Source organism: Rhagoletis zephyria, unplaced genomic scaffold (assembly GCF_001687245.7).
Source record: "Rhagoletis zephyria isolate East Lansing unplaced genomic scaffold, Rhagoletis_zephyria_1.1 Rzeph_scaffold_00444, whole genome shotgun sequence".
In the NCBI taxonomy this organism is placed as follows: Eukaryota; Metazoa; Arthropoda; class Insecta; order Diptera; family Tephritidae; genus Rhagoletis; species Rhagoletis zephyria.
Window position 1 is genome coordinate 124,074 of NW_016157528.1, and position 10,294 is coordinate 134,367.

Consider the following 10,294-nt stretch of genomic DNA (forward strand, 5'->3'; position numbering starts at 1 on the left):
CAGCAGGAAGGGCCGCGTGCTGGCTCCAGAAGTTGAAGGGCCCATAATCTCCGTCTCACAAATTGGCCGGAATGCGAGCAACCTCACTATTGGTGGATGTGTGAATGGGCAGGAGCGAGTGCTGACAGTGGATACTGGAGCGTCACATTCCATTATTCGACCTGATGTGACTACTTTTTATGTGAAGCCACTACCTGGAGCAAAGCTGCAGACTGCAACTGGTGAGCGAACCCAAGTGTTAGGAGAAGTACTATGCGAGGTAATAATCGACGGGTTGGCCTCGTACACGAAGTTTATTGTCGCAGACATTGTGGATGAAGTCATCATCGGCGTGGATTTCCTACTTGGGCAAGGCATGAAGATTGACCTCCAGGGAATGATCCTAACCTATGGCGACAGAAAAGTGCCACTTAGGGTTGGTTACGACAGCCAGTACTGCAGTAGACGGTTAGTCTTAGAGGAAGTGTCGACAATTCCACCAGAAACGGAAGCGGTTAGTTGGGCGGAGGTTGGAAGTGATGGAGACGGTGTGGTTTCGTCAGGAGATGGAAGCGGTTCACCGATAAAGGAAAAGCGTGACGGTTCCGCTAGCTCAGTGAAGAAAAGGTTGCAACAAGGTAGTGATTATGGCGAGCCAGGCAGTGTTTCCGGCAGGAGGAAAGCCACTGAACCACGTTGCAATGGTGATACGCCGGTGGCCGGAAATGGAAGCGGCTGTGAAAGCAGTAGGCGCGCTTTGAAGTGTCCCGAAAAAGGTGGTCGGAAAAGGCGAGCAGTTAAGCCGGAAGCCAAGGTTGAGATTATACATGTCCGGTCAATGAAGTTAGCATCGGCGGAAGAGCGAGATACGAAACGACGGCGGAAGTTTCAGCGTAAGGATCCGGATGTAGCAAGATGTGCTAAAGGCAGTGCAGCACGAAGGCGGGAGTCTGGGTGTCGTGGACAGATGCGGCATAGATCTGGCAAAAAGGGTGCCCATGAGAAGAGACATGGTCTGGTCACCACCAGTGGCCGGCTGAAGCACGACCATGTGAGATGGTGCACCACCGGAGATAAGCTGGAAGCAATGTCCAGTAACGCATCGAACCGAGAGGAGCTACAGGAAGGTGATTCGTTGTTGTTGCACATGCCGCAGCCGAAGAAAGGCTTCACCTCCAAGCAAAGACTTGACTGGAAAGATCCGTTGAAGATTGACAAACGGCTGAAGGACGCAGTGCAACAAATCCAGACAATGGGGAGACCGAGGACCAAGATGAAAGTGGTCCACTTGGAAAGACTTGCAGCGGTTGGAGCGGCAAGTGTGTCTGATCGGGACGATCAGACTTAGGTGGAGGGCAGTGTGGCGAATACTGCGGCAACACAAAGCGAACAACGAGAAATAGGCAGAATGTTCGAGGAATGACGTAGAATGTTCCACAAAGAGAAACGTCAAGTTGGATGAACACTGCGAACAGCGAGAGAAAGAGAATGAGCGATAAACTTCAGAACGTTCTAGAGTTGCCATAAGTGTGCGCAGGTATATAAGAGCCACGACACAGCGGAGTTGAGACAGTTACAAGTCAGCAAGCTACAAGTAAAGTGAGCGGAGAATCGAGTTGCGAATAAGCAAGCTATAAGTTTAATTGTGTTAACAAGTAGTAAAGCGTTGTTATTGCTTTAACAAGTATTGTAAAGTGTTTTTACTGTATTAGCAAGTATTGTAAATTGTTTGTTGTACAATAAAGTTAATTGTACTACAATTCGGTCATCGTTAGCATTTATTTAACAATCCAGCGATACGAGCCCGAGTATATTTGGGTAATCCCTCAAGGTTTCGAGGATAATCGTAACAATACTAATGCTAATCGCTATACATAATACAAATTACGATACTGGTAGCCATGGCTACTAGACCAGAAACTAGACCCCAGTCGCCATACATCATAGGGCCATTAGTTGCAAAAGTTACCAAAATGAAATAAAAGTTACCAAGTTACCAAACCGTTNCGATTTCATATGCTTGTGGGTGTTCTAATTTTGAAAGCGCGAATTTCGCTGTGGTCAGTTCGCCGTTCGCCGACATTGTATTTCAGCTATTAGTGAAAAAGTGTGAGTGTATTGAAAATTGAATGTGGAAAATTCATGAACCAATTAGAACAGATCAGTAGCTCGTTTCTGTAACAAATCTCTACCAAGGCGAATTAGATATGAATTCGCCGCCCGGTTCTCTATTGCTAATTAGTAGGTGAGAGTGACGTATTTTCTCTACCAGTAGAGAAATAGTCGGTAGAGAAAAGTTACAGAAACGGGCTACTGACCGGTTGAGAAGCAGCCATTTGTAATAATAGTGGAGAAAAAAGTGTGTGACGTTCCTAATTTTAAAGTTTGTTATTTCTGTTTTGCTTTTTTCTTTATGTGTATTTTGTCGGTGGTTTATTTCGGTGATTTTTAAGCGATTTTCAATAAACTTTTTGTGCAAATGTGATGAAAATGAAGTGCGCGGTGATTGGTTGCAAAAACACGTACAAAAATAATAAATTGGTTAGTACAAACAATTGCTTGCATTTTTTTCTTTATGCTTCGTGTTCATATTTTTTGTTTGCTTTTCAAAGGAAATAACATGGCGCCGAAATTACGTCAGCCAGAAAATTACTTTTTTCTTTTGCTTCATCTTGTAAGATCTTGTGTAGTTGGATCATGGGGAAAATTTAATGTGTAACGTCCCCGTAAGGGTCTTCACACCTGCTAGTTGATACTTGGCAATTTTATCAACTGTGAACGTCCTTTTTCGCTTTCTTTTATTAGTCTGGTAAACTATGTTTTATGTTTATGTTTTTCATTAAAAAAAATAAATAAAAAAAAGAAAATTGAAGAATTTTTACTTACTCATATTCGTTACTTGCTGTCTCCATAGGCGTACAGAGAAATTTTTATACTTGGGCATTTGATCGCAGAAGATTTCGTTTCAAAAAGTGCTTACGAGTACATTCCACATAACAAAAATTACTATATTCGCAAAAATAGCTTACCCCGTGTTGTTTTGAGCAGAGACGTGAACCGGTTTTGAACCGAACCGGTTTTGAACCGGAAAACCGCTTACCGAACCGAAATTTTCCACAAATGTTTGATCCGAACCGAAAACCGAACCACTTTCTATAAAGGTTTAAAGGTTCGTTTCAACCAATTTTCAATAGATAAATGTACCCATTTTATTCTTTTTGTTAAACATGGTAATACCTACCATGTTTGTGTACCATGTGACAATATCAAATGTAAGGCAACCCATCTCATTTGACAGACACTTGACCCTTAACCTTGAGCGTTGTTGCACTTGACACTGACACTTAAACTTACGCGTTATTTTTTTGTTTTTCGAACCGTTGAACCGAATCGAAACCCCGGTTCAAAGATCAAAAAAACCGCTTTGATAAACCAATCCAAAAGTGCAAAAACGATTCGAACCATTGAGCCGAACCGACCAAATTTTTCATCCGGTTCACTTCCCTGGTTTTGAGAATATATTTTATAGAAAAACACAATTATAAAAATTAAAAAAAGTCGCCGCGATTGTTAGCAATTTAGGCGGAACAAATAAAGACTTTTTTAATGACCTTGGTGTAACAGTCGATACTCCGTGGTGAGTTAAATTCCAAGCTTTAATAAGTTTACTGTTTTTTATTTATATTTTTTAAAATACACTTAATTTTCAGGTTCGTTTACGATAATATCCGCATATTTGTGTTTGTAGATGCACCGCATCTTATTAAACTATTGCGAAACCACTTTTTAGGCAGTGGTTTCATTATTAATAGCAAGGAAGTGAGAAAGGAAGTTATCGTCGAGCTGCTTTCTTGTACTTCATCGGAACTGAGTATAGCACACAAAATTAATAGTAGTCATCTTAGTGTCGCTGGCTTCCAAAGGCAAAAGGTTAAAATGGCTACGAAACTCTGACTGGTTCGACGTGATGAACGCAAGAGTTCCGTACCCTGACTCCAGACCTCGTACACACGCATACGGATTGGCCCTCGATGTTCAAATTGAAATACCTCGGCAAATGACGGAAATGGTGTCTGAAATGCCGATAATTTGAAAGATAAGTCGATTACCTTTTCAGAAAGGTAAAAAATGAGGAGTGTCTAATCAAACTATTGTATCATTATTGTAGACAATAATAATGTTGTCGAGTCGTAGAATTTAGCCCAATTTTCGACTTTCGCAATGCTTAAGGGTCCCCAAAAATATTAAAATTCAGGCATTATTCAGTCAAATTTGGCATTGAAGCTGCTTTACGACGACATCCACCCGCGGTTCAACCTTAAGTATATCCTAACGTACAGGTTGAACCAGGATGTTCTAGAAAATTTTGTCGGTCTCATTCGTTCAAAAGGGTTTGAATGACCATCCTGATCGCCAGCAGTTCAAATATCGCTTGCGCTCTTATATTTTGGGTTTTAACGAGGGCGAGTTGTCAGAAAACGCAAACGTTTCATTTGATGACACTACCGACCTTGAGTTGGAAAGCAAATCTCTTACAGGCGAGAAAAAAGTTAACTCATGTCAACTTTTAAAACACGTAAAACTTTTTATTTAGGCATTATTGTTAACAAACTTTCGCAGCAATCTGTTAATAATAATATCGACGACAGCTGCATGCAGGAAGAGCAATGGTTGGAATGTTTGGAGGACGACGGCCTTGAGAACCTTGCGGGTTACATTTGTAACAGGCTACATAGCTTGCTTCCTGAGATGAGAGCGCAAGACCTTGATGAGAGCTTTACCTGGGTTAACCATCTCACAGAAGGTGGCCTGTCAAAACCTACGGACCAAATGATGACACATATGCGACAATCAAAAAAAGTTTTTGACGGCATTAACGGGTTGAAACCTATGAGTTCGTTCTTAGAAGAGCACATCAAAAACGCCGAGCATATACGCTTTGATGTAAGAATCAAAAAATTGTTTTTCCGCGCCTGTATGTTCTTTAGAATTAGAACCTTAAATAAGGAAATTTGCGAAAATACGCGCACTCGAAAGCGAAAGTTAAAGAAAACTGCTACATAAAATAACAGCAACAATAGTTGCAACATTCGACATGGTCCTTTGAGAATGCATTGTAATATATTCACTTCGGTAAGAAAACCTTATTACACTATTTATGTTACAATACTCTTACATCATTTCATACAAGTACTTAAGCAATGACCCAGATAGTAATCAATTTAGCACAAGTTTACTTGTATTCGTCAAACTTCCTGTTCTTCGCCGCCTCCTATTAAATGACCTCAATAACACTAATACTTTGGTAAGAAATTAAGTTGATTTCATTCTTAATATTCACTTTTATTTTGTATAAATATTTCATTTATTTTCATATGTATTTCAGCTACGTTCCAGGGTGCAATAACATCTTAGACAAGGTTGTAGCACAATACCTTTCACCATTGGCACCCGAAAAGTTATGAGTATTACTGCTTGGTCCTTTGAGAAAGAGTCAAGCTCTGAACACATCGAAAACGACATCACCACACGACACGGCATTAAGGTTTTATCTACATAATCTAAACGCCTTGTCGACGGCGACATGATTTTTTTGAACGCAGCAGCGACCTCATGAATTTGTTTGAGATTGACATAAAAAAAGAGGAAGAATCTTATCTGTCCCGTCGTTTCCAATGTGCTCCAAACTTTAAACGTTTTTTGGTAAGTAAATACGATGGTATTGTTAAGAAAAAAAACGTTATAGCACTTTTCCAGATTATTATGAGCTGGTCAACACTATAACCTAATCTAGGTCTTGGTACCTGTAAGAATGGCTTTGGATTTAGCAGAGTACAATTGCATTTGTTTGCGTTGCGTTCGAATATTCCAATACTTTTCTATTGAAACTTTTAAAGTTTTCCGATGTGACCAGATGAATCTAAATATTTTGATGCAATGAGGAAATTCGCCGGTTGTTCGTCCTTCTTTTCACAAATAGTTTATTTAGTGAGTACAGAATCCGGAATATCTGCAATTTGTCACGGTGATTGTTGGGTCACAGAACAAAAAATGCTGCTGAGGTAAAATGTTTAATGAATTTACGTTTGAACAAGTAAGAAAGTCTAAGTTCGGGCGGAGCCAAACATTAGATACCCGGCGCACGTATTAAATATATGTTTTTCACCTTACCGAAACCTACCGCTACATGCTAAGCCGGGGCGTATCAATTTTGAGTAAATTAGAGTCCTTAGATTTCGAAATTTTAAAGTTTCAAGCAGTTCTGAAATTTACCGTTATATGAAAAGCGGCCTCAATTTTAGTCCACTTTCAATAATTTTCAACGTTTTGCTTTTATGTGGCAAGCACAATAACCCTACCGAGTTTGGTACAAATTGGTAGAACGGTTACCGAGATACATATATGTGATCATAAGTGGGCGGTGCCACGTCCATTTTCCAAAATTTTATCACAAACGTATTTCTTGGTTAAGAATTGTAGCAAGCATCAATTTTGAATAAATTAGCTTTAATATTTACTGATTTATCGAAGATTTTNCATGCATCCCGAAAAATGCACTGTTTGGTGTGGTTTGTACGCTGGTGGAATCATTGGACCGTATTTTTTCAAAGATGCTGTTGGACGCAACGTTACGGTGAATGGCGATCGCTATCGTTCGATGCTAACAAACTTTTTGTTGCCAAAAATGGAAGAACTGAACTTGGTTGACATGTGGTTTCAACAAGATGGCGCTACATGCCACACAGCTCGCGATTCTATGGCCATTTTGAGGGAAAACTTCGGAGAACAATTCATCTCAAGAAATGGACCGGTAAGTTGGCCACCAAGATCATGCGATTTGACGCCTTTAGACTATTTTTTGTGGGGCTACGTCAAGTCTAAAGTCTACAGAAATAAGCCAGCAACTATTCCAGCTTTGGAAGACAACATTTCCGAAGAAATTCGGGCTATTCCGGCCGAAATGCTCGAAAAAGTTGCCCAAAATTGGACTTTCCGAATGGACCACCTAAGACGCAGCCGCGGTCAACATTTAAATGAAATTATCTTCAAAAAGTAAATGTCATGGACCAATCTAACGTTTCAAATAAAGAACCGATGAGATTTTGCAAATTTTATGCGTTTTTTTTAAAAAAAAAGGTATCAAGCTCTTAAAAAATCACCCGTTAGCTGCGCCAATTTCTTTAGGTTTGCTTAGTGGAGTTTCAGCTGATACGATACAGTTCCATTGCGTTGGATATAGAAAATTTACTATTTTGTGCACAACCAAAGCGATGCGTGATGAACATTTAAACGCCTTCATTAAGTTATATACATCAGAAGTTTTTAGTTGGTTGAAAACACCAGAATCATGTGACAGCGCCGAAAGGTTTGCAAAATTGTATGTTTCTTATAAAAAAATTGTGATTTATTTACATAGCATACATATGTACACATTTAGATCATATAATTAATTTATAACTCATTTGCAAAATTCTTTTTATAAAATTTCCCGAAGATTTCGCGAGGGACTGAAAACCTATGGATGTTTTGCGCTTGGTCTTGCTTTGGATATTTTACCAATGATAACTTAACTTACTTACTTAAATAAACATGACGATGAAATGGAAACTGGTGCGCCAATTTTGAATATTCCGCCCAGCGATCTGTGCCGACATAAAATTACCGATATAGTCATTGACATACATATATATAGTCGTTGTGCTGGGTATGCAGTTACAGTTGCACGGCTATACTCAATCCCGACTCTTGCGGGAGTGCAATGGGGTATAGTCGTTGTGCTGGGTATGCAGTTACAGTTGCACGGCTATACTCAATCCCGACTCTTGCGTCCTCGTTCGCGCACTCTGGGCAGCGTGAGCAATCCATGTGCAAGATGCGGTAACCAACCCGAGTGGAGCCTTGGGTCACGGCAAAAAGAGAGGGAGCTTCGGAGGGGCCACTCCCACTTATTCGGTTTAAGGGCTCACTGAAGTCTGCAGCGTCTGCTCACCAAGAGGTGCGGCTGCAAGCGGGCGTCTGTCTTGGATTAAGCGGCCTGCTATACAAATGTGTATCCGGTTGAATACCATCCACCGCAGCAATGGTTGTGCGCTGGGTTTGTGACCCGCCACGTAAAAAAATATAGCCAATGAAAAGACCAAAAAAGCCTCGGATAACTGCATCTCCACACGTTGACGACCCCCGCAAACGGAACAAGGACTATGAATTACAGATATGCACCTGGAATGTCCGGACCCTCTATAGGGAAGGTGCTGGATGTCATAACAAAATACCAGGCTGACATCAAAAAAAATTTGCAGCATGCGACATCTACTACAGCTGCCATGAGAAGGCACACAAATTTGGTGTCGGATTTGTGGTTGGGCGGAGACTCCGACACCTTGTCTCCCGGTTCACGCCCATCAGTGAGCGAATCGCCACAATCCGCATAAAGGCAAAATTTAACAACATCAGGCTAATTTGTGTGCACGCCCGGATGGAAGAGAAGGACGACAAGACTAAGGAGCTTTTCTATGAGCGTCTAGGAGAAGCGTATGAGCGCTGCCCCCGCCACGATATTAAAATCGTTCTGGGCGACTTTAACTCCAGGGTGGGCAATGAGGGCATATTTGGTCCAACAGTCGGAAAATTCAGCTTTCATGACAACACCTCCGACAACGGAGAGAGGCTGATCGACTTCGCCGCGGCACGGAACATGGTAGTCAGTAGTACCAGACACCAGCATCAAAACACCCACAAAGCAACTTGGGTGTCCCCTGATCAAAGAAAAAAGAACCAAATTGATCATGTTGTGATAGATGGAAGATACGCTTCGAGCGTTCTTGATGTGCGCTCTATCCGAGGTGCCAACATCGACTCGGATCACTTCCTTGTTGCAGCTAAGGTCCGCATGCGCCTCTGTATAATAAAAAACGAGCGGCAGGCAACGCAGCGAAAGTTCGACATCGCAAAGCGGCAGTCACAACGGACAGCCGAAAAATTTAGCAACCGACTCTCAATCCTGCTTAATCAAGCAACTCCTCATCGCCTGTACATAAATGAGCAGTGGGACTCCATCTCCCAATCCCTGCGTACCGCTGCGGAAGAGGTTGTTGGTTACTACCAACCGCGCAGAAACAACTGGTACGACGAAGAGTGCCGCGCGGCTGCTGCAGAAAAATACGCAGCGTACAAAGCTACCCTTCAGCCAATGGCGCGCGACAATTGAGCGTTACCGGGAGAAAAGGAGGGAAGAGAGACGCCTTTTCAAGAGAAAGAAAAGAGAGGCAGAAAGGCGTGAGTGCGAAGAGCTTGAGATGCTGGCAGACAGGAACGCGGCTCGAAAATTCTATCAGAAAATAAGGCTTTCTGCACATTGGTCGTCCAATCACAGTTGCTCTCATCGTTACAATCATGATGCAACGATTACATGACGACTAACTTTCGCCACTCGGTAGTGATATTTGAATTCGTTTGACGTCTAAAATTTCACTTGGAGCAGGTATTTTCTGTTTTTCTGGTTGATATTTTCGCGAAATATTTACAAAAACCTGAAATTTTTAAAATATAGACTGTGCTTCAACAATTCTAGACATCCTATTTCAGTAATATCTCTTCTTTTCCTGAAATGTGTTTTGTGCATGTACACAGAGACTTTTCACAATTTCGTCATATTTTATAGTTAAAACGCTCACATTTATTGAATTTAATGCAATTATCCACTTTTTAATAATTTCCACAGATTTTATGCAAAAAATACTAATTTTTATGCAATTTTAATGCAAATATTAACTTTTTCACAAATTTCCCCCCATAAAATGTAAACAAATAATGCGTGCACAATAATTAGCAAACGACAGTGCCGTACTTATTCGTTTCTGCATCTTCTACGATTTGCCGATAACTAGCCGATAACGACAAGTGTGCAGATCTCCTTTGAAATGCATGTGCTCGGCTCAAAATTTCAGGGCGAGACGATAACGCAACTATGATTGGACGACAAGTGTGCAATACCCAAATCCCTCGCATGAGTTATTATCGGTAAAAAATTGGGTACGCTCAAATCTGGCATCGCTGCAGCAAGTACAGCGCCAGTGAAACAGTGTTGATATTTTAAGTACAATTTCAACATCAAAAATACTTTTTGTACCAAACTCTAAAATCTCTTCTAGCACTTTGCTTCTTCCTCCGTATACATTTAAGTATATGGATATACCTATATTTCATATTGGCTGCGTTTCTTTATACATTCCGGATAAACCCATTTCACAACCAGAATAAACAGAATGCCATTGAAATATACGTTTACATATTGTGGCGAATACTGCGGCAACAC